General features: G+C 39.8%; 1 long non-coding RNA gene across 1 annotated transcript; it reads right to left on the bottom strand.

Annotated features, from left to right (window-relative positions):
* Window positions 1-2,333: 2,333 nt before the first annotated feature.
* LOC132599701 (uncharacterized) lies at window positions 2,334-5,351 on the bottom strand. Its single transcript, XR_009566951.1, has 3 exons — window positions 5,174-5,351; window positions 3,868-3,920; window positions 2,334-2,693 (listed from the first exon to the last, which is right to left on the bottom strand). It is a non-coding gene; the product is annotated as an uncharacterized LOC132599701 (long non-coding RNA).
* Between the last annotated feature and the right edge of the window lie 11,522 nt (window positions 5,352-16,873).

The following is a 16,873-nucleotide window of genomic DNA, read 5'->3' as shown; positions in this document are numbered from 1 at the left end:
CCCCCCCCCCCCCCCCCCCCTTTTGTAACATTCGTCCTCGAATGTTAAACACTCGGGATCCTGCGAAAATTTCGCCAGAGTTTCCCCTGTAATTTGGCACTACCAACCTGCCACAACAACCCATAATATCATCGGCTCACAGGGCTACATCACAATATCAACGTATCTATGACCACACACGACCAAAAGCAGAAAAAGTAAGCATATATACCTTATATCGTTGGTGTTTCATCTTGAATCTCTTCTGGGGTTGGAATAAATGCGGGTATCTGGATCGCATACTTTGTTCCGCTTCCCATGTCATTTACTCTCGTTTACTACTCCTCCATAGAACCTTAACTGACATCACCTCTTTGTTTCTAAGCCTCCGTACTTGCCTATCTAGTATGGCAATGTGTACTTCTTCATAAGTCAACTTTTCTGTCACCTGCACATCACTTATTGGCACGACCTTAGTAGGGTCTCCAACACATTTCCGAAGCATCGAGACATGAAAACCTGGATGGACTGACTCCAAATCCGGAGGTAACTCTAGCTCATAGGCCACTTTGCCTATCTTTCGTATAATCTCATAGGGCCTAATGTATCGGGGACTAAGCTTCCCCTTTTTTCCAAATCTCATGACACCCTTCATTGGAGACACTTTCAAGAATACCCAATCTTTAACCTGGAACTCCAAGTCCCTTCGGCGATTATCCGCATAGGACTTCTAGCGAATTTGAGCTGCTAATAACCGATCTTGTATGAGCTTGACTTTCTCTATGGCTTGCTGGACCAAGTCTGGTCCTATCAACTTAGTCTCTCCTGGTTCAAACCACCCGATTGGGGATCTACACTTCCGCCCATATAGGGCTTCATACGGTGTCATTTGAATGCTAGAGTGATAGCTATTATTGTAAGCAAATTCAGCGAGCGGCAAATGGTCATCCCAATTACCTCCAAAATCTAGCATACATGCCCGTAACATATCTTCAAGAGTCTGGATGGTGCGCTCAGCTTGCCCATCGGTCTGCGGGTGAAATGCCGTGCTAAGGCACACTGGGGTCCCTAAAACCTCTTGGAAAGACTTCCAAAAATTTGCTGTAAACTGAGTCCCTCTATCAGAGATAATAGATGCTGGAATACCAGGGAGTCTCACTATCTCTTTAATATAAAGCCTTGCATAATCTTCTGCCACATAGGTCGTTCTGACCGGTAAGAAATGAGCTGACTTTGTGAGCCTATCCACAATCACCCATATAGAATCATACTTACGTTGAGAACGGGGTAAGCCTGCAATGACGTCCATGTTAATTACTTCCCACTTCCAAGTTGGAATTTCTATGGCTTGCAATAATCTACCCGGCTTTTAGTGCTTGATTTTCACCTGTTGACAGTTGGGACATTGAGCTATGAATTCCGCTATATCTTTCTTCATTCCATTCCACCAATATATAGTCTTAAGATCATGATACATTTTCGTCGCACTGGGGTGAGTAGAATAACGGGAACAATGAGCTTCTCTCAATATTTGGTGGCGTAAATCTGCCACATTGGAAACGCATAATCTGCCTCGACATAGGAGAACTCCGTCTCTTGAAAGCTCAAATGATGACTCCTCTTTCTGAGGGAGTGTATCTCTGTAATACATTAGCAGGGAATCTTCGTATTGTCGCACTTTCACTTCCGCTACGAGCGACGAGACTGCTGAATTCTAAATAGTAGTTCCCTTGCTACCCGAGTCCACTACTCGAACTCCTAGACTAGCTAGTTGCTGCAGCTCACGAGCCATTTCTCTTTTCTCTGGTCGTACATCACATAAAATTCCCATAGATCTGCGGCTAAGGGCATCAACCACAACATTTTCCTTTCCGGGGTGATACATGATATCGACATCGTAGTCTTTTAGCAATTCCAACCATCGTCGTTGCCGCAAATTTAACTCTTTCTGCTTGAAGATATACTGAAGACTCTTTTGATCTGTATAAATATCCACATGGACACCATATAAATAATATCTCCATATCTTTAATGCATGAACCACTGCGGCCAATTCTAGATCATGGGTAGGGTAATTCCTCTCATGTTTCCGCAATTGCCTTGAAGCATACGCAATCACCTTACCATGTTGCATCAACACACAGCCTAGCCCAACACCTAAAGTGTCACGACCCAACCCCGTAGGCCGTGACTAGTGCCCGAATTGGACACTCATGTCACTTGTTAACTATAATCATTTATAACTAGTATGTCATGAACTTATTTGTATAAAAAGGTATGGTGTTGTTTTAAAGCTGTCAAAATATATTTTTTTGTATGTCGTAGGCACCTGTCTCCTGAATAATTAAAATTTTTAAACAACAACATATATATATTCCTACGCAAGCCGACAAGGCTGCCACGATATGCAACATACCAAACATACATATATATGCAAGCCGACAAGGCTGCCATTACGAATGGGTACGCCCCAAACATATGTCATAATCATAAAACGCGTCAACAACCATAAACAGACCCACACAAATGTCCACAGACCTCTAAGAGTAATGACCGTATCATATGGCGGGACAGGGCCCCGCCGTACCCAAATAAACTCATATGAATTCAACATAAGGGAGTTATACCACAAGCTAGGCTCCGGAACAAAGGAGCAGTCAAAATAGCTGAATAAGTGTCCTAAGCTGGCGGATCTCCGAAATGAACGTCTGTACCTGCGGGCATGAACGCAGCCCCCCAAAGAAAGGGGGTCAGTACGGAATATGTACTGAGCATGTAAAGCATGAAACATAGTGATAGACTCATACTGAGATAAGATGTATATGACTCAATGCAACTAACAGAATTTCATAAAGACTTGCCTTTGAACATATTTCATCTGTATCATTCTCATATCAATGTCAATATAGTGTTTTGTAATCAAAGCTGCATAATCATTCTGTATATAACATGTATACGTGTCCCGGCCCTCTAGTGAGGGGCTCGGTAATTAAAATCATAGTATCATAAACATGCACATAGACGTGTCCCGGCCCTTTCGTAAGGGACTCGGTAATAAGGAATATATATGCCCTCCTGGCCACCATCTCCATATCATCATATCATCACATCGTCATATCATCATATATATATAACGTGTCCCGGCCCTCTAGTGAGGGACTCGGTGAATATAGTCATAGCATCATAAACATAAACATATACGTGTCCCGGCCCTTTCGTAAGGGACTCGATAATAAGGAATATATATGCCCTCCTGGCCACCATCTCCATATCATCATATCATCACATCGTCATATCATCATATATATATAACGTGTCCCGGCCCTCTAGTGAGGGACTCGGTGAATATAGTCATAGCATCATAAACATAAACATATACGTGTCCCGGCCCTTTAATGAGGGACTCGGTAATAATATAGTAGATGTGCGCACGAGAACGTGTCCTGGCCCGGGACTCAGTGAAGGATATAGCGATAAGCACGAGCAGAATAATAAGCAACCACATATATGAAATGCATCTTTTGAGACTCAATAGATAAGCAACTAACCAGCTCTAAAGTATTGGGATAATAATCATATTCAATTCTTTTCAACTCTCATTATAAGCCATAGCAAGGAACGTTTCAGCTTTCATGTACATGTATCAATTTTCATGATGTAGCTTTTGAAAATCAAGTATACTTCTATTCATGCCATTCTTTTAAGAGTAGGAACTTCTATACATCATTCATTAGTCAATCATGTAGTAGGCTCGTGACAATAGCATTAAGGAAATATAGAATCATAAGTCATGCATGGAACTAGAGAATAGAATTTACCCCAAGGTTCATATCATTTCATACTTACGTCTAGGACATGCCAAGAAAAGAAGGAATAAGCTTTACATACCTTTAGCGTTTAGTCGTATTATAACTTGTACTTGCTGCCCAAAAACACTTATCCTATATCAAGACATCAAGAGATACAATTAGTCTACGAGGGAATTCAATACGTACTTTAACGTCAACAATCCCTTTCAAACATTTAGACGACGTTTCGTTCGCATTCAAATCAACTACATACAACCACCCCAACATCAATAATCATATGTTCAATACCAATCCGGACAGCCCACACAACATTCCAAATAGCCCACATTCACAACATTCCATAACGATTCACATACGGCTACTACATTCTCAAGTTACTCCTAATAATCCGTAGCCTTAACGTTTTCGTGTAACAACTTTACAACAACCCAAACAACGTAAATACAATATATATTCTTAACTATCATTAGTATTTCCAATTTAAAGAATACAACATGTCCAAAACAGTTCCTAACCACAACACGCCCAAAACAGTCCCTAACCAATCAACACGCCCAAAACAGTCCCTAACCAACAACATAAAGGTGCCCGGAATTCTTGCAAACGTTTACGAACATACCAAGCAAACCACATATGATTCTTACACATTATTTCATGTCTTCATTTCATATAATTTCAGTAAAATACGACCAGCAGTCACAAGATAAATATATCACCAAATTCGTACGCAAATAGCTACATTGTCGACACTAAAACCTTACAACGACAACAACATGTTTAATGACATTACTTTCATGATCCTTGGAACTGTTTTAGCATCATTTACATTCTTATAACAGCCCACAATTCATTCCAATTTCGACCTGAATCATTGCACTTCACTTTCACTAAACGTTCACAACAAGAATCAACACTCAACACATACAAATTCACCTCTAGCACTAAAACAGTCCACTGTTTTGGACTGCTTATATGCTTCAACATAATTCATTTCTTTAACACCTTAATTCACATATTCAACATGCACACAATACACCACAATGTCCATAACAACAACAATCAAAATGTGACACAAAACAGTCCACAAATTCCTCTAAAACAGCCCCCTCACACGGCTTCAACACAACTACAACAACTTCATGATTTTCATTCATTTATCCATACTACAACACATTCAATCCATTTCCAATACATGTACAAGAATATTAAGCATCATTTCACCTAAGTTTATAGCACACAGCCCACTTCAACTTCAACAACAACAGTCCCTAACTTACGATAACATCTAAGTCCATATATCGCTTGTATATCAACGTTTCCTCCATGTATACACCATATTAAACCTTTAATCCAAATTAATAACATGAGTAGGAGGTTGAAATTACCTTTAACAATCAGAATCTTCAAGAATCTTGTTCCTCTTTCCAGCTTCTTGCTTACAACACAAGGAAAACTTAGGCTACAACTTCTCTTTAACTAATATCATGTCAAGGGTCTAGGATTTAGCTTATATGATGGCTCAATTAGAAAGGGGGTTTGGGAGAGAAAATAAGGGTTCTTGGATCTGTTTAAGTCGTGTGAAGTGATATAGGGAAAAGTGGTGGCTTATATATTAAGTTTAATGGGCCTCACGGGCCGAAATATGAGTGTTTGGGTCGGGTCCAAACTTGCTGCCCTGCCAGCCCATATTGAATCGTCCATATCTCCTTATCCCGATATCATTTTGATGATCGGTTTGTTGCGTTGGAAACTAGACTCGATGAACTTAATTTTAGGCTTTTGAAACACCTTAAAAATCCTCATATGCTAGGAGATATGCCTCCTACAATATAGGCTAAAATCGGGTCCGAAATGTTTACTGAAGTTGTTCCGATTCATTTCGTTTAACTTCTAATCCTCTTCCAACCTCATGTAACCTCTTATACATACATATACACACTCATATACATACTCATAACATGATTTCAAATCCTTTAGGTTACCATGTCACCTCGGGATACTTAAGGCAACCATATATATAACGATATTCTTACTAACTCGACTAACTTTCCTTGAACCTTCATAACTCATTTTTTTCTTGTTTTACTTCAAGTAGCACGGATTATTATGGAGTGTAACATAAAGCATATCAATAAACAACATATACTTCGAATTCCTCTGGAAGTGTCAAAATTGGGGCGGAAGTCAATCTACCTTTCAACTCTTGGAAGCTACGTTCACAAGCATCTGTCCATTGAAACTTTGCTGATTTCTGGGTCAACATTGTGAGTGGTGCAGAAATAGAAGAAAAGCTCTTAACGAATCTCCTGTAATAACCTGCTAAGCCCAGAAAGCTATGAACCTCCGTAGGAGTTGTGGGCCTTGGCCAAGTCTTCACGGCCTCAATCTTTTGACCATCTACCTGAATACCATCGGCTGCAACAATGTGCCCTAGAAATGTCACTGAATTCAACCAAAACTCACACTTTGAGAATTTTACAAACAACTCTCAAGTTCGGAGGACTCCAAGGACAGTACGCAAATGATCCTCATGTTCTGCCTCGGATCTAGAATATACCAAGATATCATCGATGAATACAATCACAAATAAATCCAGGAAGGGCCTGAACACATTGTTCATCAAATCCATAAACATTGCTGGTGCATTAGTTAGCCCAAATGACATTACTCGGAACTCAAAATGACCATATCTCGTTCTGAAAGCTGTCTTAGGGATATCTTTCTCCCTAACTCTCACTTGGTGATATCCGGATCTCAAATCTATCTTCGAAAACCATTTGGCGTCTTGCAATTGATCACATAAGTCATCAATCCTCGGAAGAGGATATTTATTCTTAATCATCACTTTATTCAATTGCCGATAATCAATGCACATTCTCAAGGAGCCATCTTTCTTTCGGACAAACAACACGGGTGCTCCCCAGGGGGATGAACTAGGCCTAATAAAGCCTTTCTCAAGCAAGTCTTTCAACTGCTCCTTCAACTCTTTCAATTATGCTGGTGCCATTCTATAGGGAGGAATAGATATAGTCTTAGTGCCTGGCAACACATCAATAGCAAAATCAATCTCCCGCTCGGGAGGAAGGCCGGGAAGCTCTTCCGGGAACACATTCGGAAATTCATTTACTACAGGAACTGATTGAAGAGTTGGAGATTCAGCTTCTACATCTTGAACCCGAACTAGATGATAGATACACCCTTTTGTGATCATTTTCCTTGCCTTTAGATAGGAAATAAACCTACCTTTTGGTGACGCTGTATTCCCTTTCCACTCTAACACTGGTTCTCCCGGAAATTGGAAACGAACTATTTTCATTCTACAATCAACGTTGGCGTAGCAAGAAGCCAACCAATCCATGCCCATAATAACATCAAAATCCACCATTTCTAACTCATGCAAATCAATCATGGTACGACGATCACAAATCACAACCACACAATTTTTATATACTCGGCTAGCTATTACCGATTCACCAACTGGTGTAGACACCTCAAAAGGTTTGATCGACTCCGGTTCGACTCTAAATCGACCCGCAATATATGGAGTAACATATGAAAATGTGGAACCCGGATCAATTAAAGCATATACATCATTTGAGAATACCGATAATATACTTGTGACCACGTCAGGAGAAGACTCAAGATCATGGCGTCCAGCAAAAGCATAAACACGGTGCTGAGGACCGCTAGAACTGGGAATTCTCCCTCAGCCTCTCCATGGCCGACTGGCGCATGTGAACCCGGTCCCATAGGGTGCACGGATGCTAAAGACCCGGCTGCCGACCTTGAAGGCTGGGTCCTACCTCTACCACGAACTGAGGGGAAATCACGTATGATATGACCTGGTCGACCACATGAATAGGAAACATCTGAACCCAATCGGCGTCGACCCCAATGAAACTTCCCACACTGGAAAAATCGTAGTGCGGGTGGCCTTGCCTGACCCGAATCATCTCTAAACGGAGACCCTGAATAACTCTGACTCGGCCCGGAACGAATAGATCTATCGAATCTCTGGCCGGAAAACCGTAGAGGTGCACTAGTCATAGAATAGCCTGAGTGCCTAGAAATTTGTTGTCTGTGCCCAACTCTAAACTCACTCATCGGACCTGAGGATCTGGCCCTCTTGCTATGACCTCTATCCTGCTCGCGTTCACTTTTCTGCTGTTGTAAACTTTCTTCTATGTTCTGAGCATGAGCCTGAATGCGTGCAATATCCATATTGTCCTGAAGGGACGCAGTCAAGCACCTATCCATCAAATGCGGCCCTATGCCTTTCACAAATCAGTGCACTCGGTCACCCATATCCCCTACCATGGCCGAAGCATACCTAGCTAAGGAATTGAAGCGGATACTATACTCTAGAGCACTCATGCTACCTTCCCTCAAATTTAAGAACTTATCGCCTCTAGCTCGCCCAACTTATGGAGGCATATAGTGTCGGAGTAAAGCATCAACAAACTCATGTCATACCGGGGGAGGTGCATTGGCTCTTCGTGAAGTCATCCAAACCGTGTACCATTGGATCGAGACATCTCTCAGCCTATACAACGCTAAGTCCACCGATTCGGTATCCGAAGAATGTATCAGTCGAAGCGTCCTCAACATACCATCAATAAAATCCTGAGGGTCCTCCTCCGGCTTTGATCCAAAGAATTCCGGAGGGTTTAAGGTAATAAAGTCACAGGCCCTTGCACTAACAACCCTATCACCTTGCACTGCACTTTGCCGCTGAGTCTGAGCAGCAACCAACTAAGTAAGCAAACGTATGGCCTCTTTCACATCTTGGCCTAAAGCATCCGGTGGAGGAGCTGGAGGTGCTGGAGTTGGAGCTGAGCCTCCCTCACGCTCCTCTAATATAGGTACTGAATGAGAGGACTGAGATTGAGCCGCACTCTAGGACTCACTTTCCTCTACTACCGGTGGCGGTGCTCTTTCAGCCCGCTTTTCTGCCACCGTCTGGCCTTTTTAGGCAGCTGTAGCCTTTCTCGTTACAGGCATTTCTGAAATACACAACACGATTAAGGAACAAGAATTTCTTATACCATAGCTCTATCGCACGATTCTTATGAGGAAAGAAGGTCAATCATTCCTAAAATGCCCGCAGCTTCTTGTTTAAAAGTGTAGAGCGCAACACACCCATAACCAAGACTCAAATAGACACGGCTCGTAGACACAACCTAGGACTGAACTGCTCTGATACCGCTTTTGTCACGACCCGTCTAGGGGGCCGCGACGAGTGCCCGGTGCTAGCCCACCCGGGTGCCCCTTGGCTTGCACTTCACTTACTTCTAGGTGAGCCACATAATTAAACATACATTTCTATTTGATCAGTCATACTAGTCCCATAGGACAACAATGCCTTTATATCATCATTGGCAACTATACCACGTCAACGTACATGAGCCGACAAGGCTAACAAAATGATATACAAAATATAGGCCGACAAGGCCAAACACATCTATCCACGTACACATGTCTAGGAGCCTCTAAGGAGAGTATGTCATATCATATAAGCGGGACAGGACCCCGCTATGCCCATAATTATGTACACAAAAGAATAAGTACCCAAAAACTATAGCTCCGAATGAAATGGAGCTCCGCTATGTAGTCCTTAAGAATGTAGCTATAGATCAAGCCTGTCTCCCTGTGCACCTGCAGGCATGACGCAACGTCCACAAATAAAAGGACGTCAATACGAAGAATGTACTAAGTATGTAAAGCATAATCAATATCAATGTAGAAGCATAATGAACAACATAAGGAATAACACAAGATGGGAGATGGTAATATCATCGTCATAGGCACATACTTTCCTTTCATAGAAACTTTCCATTTCTAATGCGTATTTATGTACTTATATCCATATTTGTATCCATAATCGTATCCATTCCATATTTGTACTCATATTCGTATACATACTCTTGTTAACATTCATATCGTATCATATTCGTATTCGTACTCGTATCTATATCATATACACAATTATATCATATACATAGCATTTACATAGCATACCCTACCATGCCGGATCGGTGTTTCATACATACTTGGCTAGCCAAGGCTCAAGGTTACACATACCTGGCCCTACGAAAGCGTCAAGGTTACATCTACCTGGCCCTACCAAGGCGTCAGGGTTATATCTACCTGGCCCTACCAAGGCGTCAGGGTTATCCATAGCATCTGTAGAGGTGTGCGCGCATTACATAATCATATACATATTTATTTACATATCCTACCCGGCCTCATAAGCTCGGGGTTCCATAATAGTCATACATAGATACATATACATAATAGCTCATAAGCATCTTTACTATTATAATTACTATCATTGTCTTCATCGTTATCGTCATCGCTATTACCACTATAGTCTTCCTCCATATCATTGTCACTATTATCGCCATTCACCACATCTATCTTTATAGGTTTACTCGTCATACGAGAAACTTAGTACAATCGTAGCGTATCAATAATCGTGAGCTTACAGGCTCGGAAGATCAAATAATTTGAAAGATATCATAGTCATATAGAAGATTTAGACATTTGGCCAAAGAACCATGCCTTATGAAAGAAGGGTTAGCCTTACATACCTTTCCGTTGAACTATTCTACACTTGCACGTCCTCCTTGAACGCTCGCTTTTCTACCTTCGTTGAAGTCATACTATCATTAGAATCTGTAGCTAGCATACATGACTAATACTAGAGAAAATCGGACAGCATCTCCTTTATTTATACGACATTCCTCCATAGAGTATATCAACTCCCAAACGTCAATAATACATTCACAATACTATATCGATAGTCATTATTCATCCACATTATCCATATTCTAGACTTACTTTCAATCACCCATATCCATGGTCATAACGCACGACGACGTCCATTCACATACATTGCTCATCTCACGTTCTCAACATCATTTATAACATATTTATATCACAACACATCAAGAATCTTAACTCAATTCAAGCTATTTCTCAAAATGGCACTATTCCACATTCATGACCCATTTTTCTATATCCCTCTACAATCCAAGTATTTCAACTCTCAAATACCTTAAACAACATAGAAATACCATAAATCTTACCTTAGATGTCGTAGGAACAATCCTTGGTTGATAATACTCCACTTGAGCAAAAACCTAGTTTATCTCCAATGAGATTTCTTGACTTGTATGATCTTTAATGGGTTTTCTTACACTTGATTCACTTGGTTTATGTTGTTGATCACTAATAATCCTTGAATTCTTGTGGAATAAGTGTAGAGAGATGTTTTAGAGAGAAGGGGTGAAGTGTGGAAATGAAATAATAAACTTGGTCCCCTTTTTAATAACCCAAAATCTTATCTGGAATGAACAGTCATCGAAAGTACAACAGTGGTCGTAAACTCAGTTTACGGTCTGTATTCCAGCTTACGGGCCATATTTCGTGGACGTATTTAATCATAACAGAACCAAAAAGTCAGGCTGAGACATGGTGATTTACGAACACAGTTTACGAGCCGTATTTCAGTTTACGGTCCGTATTTCAAGTTGTCTTTAACCATTCAAGCATTTGACAGAAACTTGAATTTTTGGAAGTTGAAATACGACATGGCAGTTTACGGCCCGTAAACTACTTTACGGTCCGTATTTCATTTTACGATCAACTGATCAAAGTGCAAATCTACAACTTTCCACATTTTCAGAACCTATGGTTAGTCATTACAGAGCATAACCTATCTCTTATTGCAATTGCTTGTGGAATCTTACTTAGGGTCGTCAAACGTCGTTCCCTTCTTATTAAAACATCGTACACGCTATGCCCTTTGTTAGCCTATCCACTGTACTAGAAATGCAGTGGGTGATTTCCAGTATGCAGCAACAAGAAGGATATCAGATGGTTCAAATTTGATAGCAGAAGCAAGGGCATTACATGATGGTCTTAAGTACTGAACAACACACAGTCTGTTGCCAGTGGTGATGGAAATAGACTCAATGACTGTGAAGATGATCTTAACTGGTCAGTGGGAGACTCCATGGAGTATCTCAATGATCATAAATGATATTTCAAGACTGAGGAGGGATAAGGAAGTGAGGGTGGAGCATGTTCTGAGAGAAGGAAATGGCCTGGCTGACTTTTTAACTAACTATGCTTTTGATTTTGCAGGTGATCATCATTTTCATAGTTTTACTTCACTTCCTGTGAAAGCATGGAAAATTCTAAATACAAAAAAGTCACATATACCATACATGACGATCAGGACAGCTAAGGACCATCATATCCCTGGAGATTAATAGCAAGCTGGAGAGCAGTAGCAGCAACAAGGTTGCATCTCAACATGCCATGAATAACACATGCACCTGTATGAAACTATCATTGGCAGGGGTACAAGAGTGGTATTAGCTTGAAGCTCATTCTCTTGTAAGACTTCTAAAGATTGGTTCATTCAGGAAACTTGAGAAAATGGCAAACAAAGGTCAACATCAAGGCAAGGAGATAGCAACTACATCTGAAGGAACATGGAGGAATTCTACTCCATCCTGGAAGCCTGAATATGTATTCATTTTGACTTTGAACCATAGCACCTGGTGAGAGCTTGTAGGTGTTTGAGATGGTATCAAGGCAAGGCCAGAGGATCTGCAGTAGATTAGTTTCCATACAGTCTTTGGATGTAGTTTACATTTCAGTCCTTTTTTTCTGTTTTCCTAGGATTGTTTTCATTTGTTTTTTCTTTCTTTACACTATTGTACAGAAAACTTACTATTTTTAATAAAACACTGCCAAACTTGGTTTGGTGGTTTTCATGCAAAAAAAAAAAAAAACCTATCTGTTATACGTTCGCGGGGAAATTTTCAAGGTGTAATAGTAAGGTATGAAATCAATAAATACATAAAATCATGGAAAATATTTGAGGCGTGTCAATGAATGGGAAAAATAAATGCATCAGTATAGCTATATCAAAGAAACAAATATATCCATAGAAATATCACAACAAAGGCCACAGCGTCACCCCCTGCCAACTATGCCATATATATACACATCATAACAAAGGCCACAGCATCACCCCCTGTCAACTGTGCCATATATATACACATCACAACAAAGGCCACAGCACACCCCCTGTCAACTGTGCCATATATATACACATCACAACAAAGGCCACAGTACACCCCCCATCAACTGTACCATACATATACACATCACCACAAAGGCCACAACACACCCCCTATCAACTGTGCCATATATATACACAACAAAGGCCACACAGCACACCCAAATCAATTGTGCCATATATATACACAACAAAGGCCACAGCACACCCCCTATCAACTGTGCCTTACATATACATGAAGAATGAAAATGAGTGCAGTGCATAATCAAAATGAAATAATAGAGCTCTCTGTAATGTCACAAAATAACCATATGCATATATTATACTCATGGCATGCATAGGAGGTCAAATGAAAACTATCGCTCTATCCCACCTTGGAGGAACAATTTATAAGGTGAGATCAACAACAATGAAATAAATCGAGAAAATCATGAAATAACTTAACATTTTTATATCATCGTTGAAATCATATTTGAGACCTTTAAGCATAAAATCATCCTCAACGTAATCCTCATAAAAATTCTCATCTTTAACATCATAAGAAGCTTTAAGAGTCATAAACTTCTAGCTTTTGAAATCAAGGAGGTTATGGAAACACTTATGGAATCATACCATAGGAATCATGCCTTTGAAGGAAAAGGACGAGCCTTAACATACCTGTTCAACCTCCTAGTAGCTACGCTTATGTGTCCAAGTTCTCAAGTCTACATTTAAGAGGATTTATACTAACGTTAGCCTCTTCATCGCACACTTGTACCAAGTTTCAAATTATACTATTCTATATTCTGCTGAAAATCGGGCAGCACCTCCCCTGTTTATATGCCTAGCCTGAATTCTCAATTCATCAACCAACAACAACAATAATAATACCAACATCCATAACATCATTTCCAACACAAATATGTACCATAAAACAGGCCACACGCTGTTTTCTAACTTCCATAACTAACAAACTTACTACACGATTGTTTAGCGACTTTATTTCCGTAAATAAGCCTTAAATAATACCAAAAGAGAATGATTCATACATTTTTTCTTGTTAAGACAGCAATATCCTCAATATCCACACTAAAATCCACCGCAAAACAATACTAGAATCACAACCATGCGTTACCCGGACCTAAACCACTACTCCGCGACTTAAAAATTTTACACTTTTGATTCCCTCACTTTCTCTCTTCAATTTTCTGGAATTTTCCAGAAAAATCTGGTGAAAAAAAAGGGGTTCTTACCCTTTTTATAAGGGTCAAATTCGGGTCGGGTCACTGTAGCCTTTTACTGTAGTAGTACTGTAGCAAGTCCATCACTGTAGCACACGTTTCTGCTTTGTCAGCTGGACTTGTAAAGTCCATAATTCTCTACTCCGATGTCATATCGACGAGCAGTTTGTTGAGTTGTAAACTAGACTCGACGAACTTTATTTTAGGCTTTTGTTTCACCTTAAAACACTTCATATGCTCATAAATATTAGTTCCCCAAGTTGGACCAAAATTTTCACACAAAACATTACCCATCCTTTCTCCAAAGTCATACTACTTCATTTCCTCCACTCATTTCCTTATAAAACCTTCCGGTATACCTTATATACATCCTTCACTGATTAAATATACTTAATAATGCCTGCTCCTTATATTACAAAGTGGTTTTACTTAACCCTAACTCAACGTACTTGTCACGACCCGACTAGGGGCCGCGACGGGTACCCGGGGCTAACCACCGAGCACCACTCGTACTATCATTTACCTGACCCATTTAACAATCATTCATCTATTTTCGGTTAGATTTAAATAGGGGACTTGCTTTTCATTAAAAAAATATAACGCGTTGATACAAAAACTTATTTCAATATACTTATACACATGCGTACTACCCACGTTGTGGAACCACACAACCCACATTGAGCATATACGAGCCTCTATTGAGTGGCATACAAATATATACACAAAAGGAACAACCAATTAGCACCTCCGGAAGATGGAGTGCTCTTCAGCTCGGCTAGTGACTCCTATCAGTCTGGACTGCTTTCCCGTCTACCTGTGGGCATGAACACAGCATCCAAAGAAAAGGATGTCAGCACGAGCATTGTACTGAGTATATAAGGCATACATCAAGAAATAAAGTAAGAATAAGAAAGTAAAGTAATTACAAGGGGATAATCGATAGCTGCTTGCCTCTTAAGGTGGATCCATGATTGCATACTCATAAAGCATCATATAGTAAATTGCTGCGGAACGCGCATCCCGATTGTTATATCCCGTATTTTATACGTTCGGACATTCCAAGGTAGTCGTGGCAAGTTAAGGGAAAGGCTACGTTCAAAAATTATTTTAATATATAAGTTGGTTATAAATATCAATTATGGATATTAGTGTTATGGAAATATTGAGAAAAGTTAACGGTCAAAAGGGAAGAGAACTCTAGGAAATAAAGAAAGGAGCATGTGGCCATTTCATAAGTGAAGGGGGCTAAGTGTAAATATGGAAGGGCTAAAGTGTAAAAAGAGAGAAAACACTTGGTCTTCTTTGACCAAGTAAGAAAAGAAAAGAAAAGAAAAGTCAAGAAAAAGGAAGAAAGTTCTAGAGAGGGGCATGTGCCCCTCACTTGCTTGGGTATATATATATATATATATATATATATATATGAGCTTGTCTTCCAATTCAAGACAAAAGAAGAAGAACAAAAGAAAAAAAAAAGATGAAGAGAGTGCAAGGGTTTCGGCCATGGCTCTAGAAATTTAGCCATGGGAAATTGACCAAGGAAAATTATTTTCTCCTAGCTTTTCTACTAATTGGAAGATGCTCTTTAACATGGTGAAGTTGTTGGAGCAAGCAAGACACTTATATGGACAATGCATGAACCTTAACCAAGTGGAGAAGTTGAAGAAGAAAAGTGAGTTTTAATCTTGTCTTATGTGTTATGAAGGGTTTATATGTGTTGTAGTATGCTAAGATGGAAGTTTGCATGATTAATATGTAAGTATGCATGTGGCCGAATGGATGTGGTATAATGTAGATGTGACAAATCGATTTTATCTAGTAATTTGATTGTTGCGTTGTGAATTCTATGATGTGAAACGAATGAAAACCATGAGACCTTGCATGTTGTGTGTTGGCCGTGTGTATGTAGTATGTTGGTCGTGCATACGTTATGTGGTATAGAAAGAATGGAATAATTTATTAAGTATGTTGGTAGTTGTTGTAACGTATAGAAATGAATGGAAAACTCATGAAAATATGCATGTTGTGGTGGAGGCCGAACATGGTGATATTTTGGCAAATTGTAGTGAATTAATTCTACTTAATGTTTTAGTTGTTGTATTGAGAATTTCATGGTGAAAAATGAAGGTTTGGTGATTTAAGATGAAGTGGTAATCGTTATCGGAATAATGAAGAAATAATGCGACGCTAGCTTGAATTCGTATATTGCATAAGTAAGGTTATCAATGCATGGTTGTTGATGAGAATTGTGAACCTAAAATAAGAAAAATGTGTTGTTAATTGTTATTGTTTTTGTTGGAGTTGGAAAGTCTTGAAGGAAGTAGTATGTTAATTGAAATTGTTATTATGATTGTTGGCATTGTTGTTGATAGTTTGGCCGGGTTGAATTCCCGGGATTGTTGTTGATTAGAATTGGCCAAGTTGAACTTGGTGGGATGGCACATTTACAGGGGAGATGCTGCCGAAATTTCGGCAGACTAAGTATTACTTCAAAGAATCAACTTCTAAAGGCTCTAATCAAGTTTTGGTAAACATGACCAATTTGTAGATTTTGGCGGGTTTGGAACGTGAATTTGGAGTCGCATAAGAAACAAACAAGGTATGTAAGGCTTCACCCTTCTTTCTATGGCATGTCTTAGATGTAATATGTTGAATAAGAACCTCGGGGACCCTTCTACCCTCCAGAATCCTCATCTAAAGTTTCCCCTTTTTCAATCAAAAGAATTGAACTAAAAAGTGTGCAAAATGTTGGAAGAATTTCCTAAACCTCTAGA

Source organism: Lycium barbarum, chromosome 6, assembly GCF_019175385.1.
Source record: "Lycium barbarum isolate Lr01 chromosome 6, ASM1917538v2, whole genome shotgun sequence".
NCBI lineage: Eukaryota > Viridiplantae > Streptophyta > Magnoliopsida > Solanales > Solanaceae > Lycium > Lycium barbarum.
This window is presented reverse-complemented; position numbering and strand designations above follow the sequence as displayed.